Raw genomic sequence first — 553 nt, forward strand, 5'->3', positions numbered from 1 at the left:
GTCTCACCACACACTGCATTTCAAATTATGATGCTGAGGATGTAACATGGACATCATGTGTGTGTGTGCGATTCCAACTGTACACGTCATCCTGGTGTGGCTGTGGCTGACAGAGCTCTACCACAGCAAGACGACTACCGTACAAGTGCACTTATCAGTGGACAGAGAAAGTTAGACGCAAGGAAGGTGACACTGCAGATGGGACAGACGCCTGCAATACACCTGTGACCCTGGTTCTCGCACGTGCTCTCCGTTAGCACTAGAAGGCAGCAAATCCCACACGCACTGATGCAAGACACAGACCTGCACCTCACTGGGCACGTCCACTCTGTCCTTGAGGTGGCCCAGGGGAGCAGTGGGGTGCAGTGGGGAGCGTGCAGGGCCAGACACATGAGTTCACTCTTAGACACGTGTGCTCTCGACACCAGCAAGCTCTCTGTGGTCCTGTTTGGCTTTGTTCACCTGTGATGCGGGTAAATGATATCACATCACATGACTTACGTGCATGAGTAAAATGAAATAAGATGATGGTGCTAAGTGTTTAAGTAACACA

Source organism: Pteropus vampyrus, unplaced genomic scaffold (assembly GCF_000151845.1).
Source record: "Pteropus vampyrus isolate Shadow unplaced genomic scaffold, Pvam_2.0 Scaffold735, whole genome shotgun sequence".
NCBI classification, from domain to species: domain Eukaryota; kingdom Metazoa; phylum Chordata; class Mammalia; order Chiroptera; family Pteropodidae; genus Pteropus; species Pteropus vampyrus.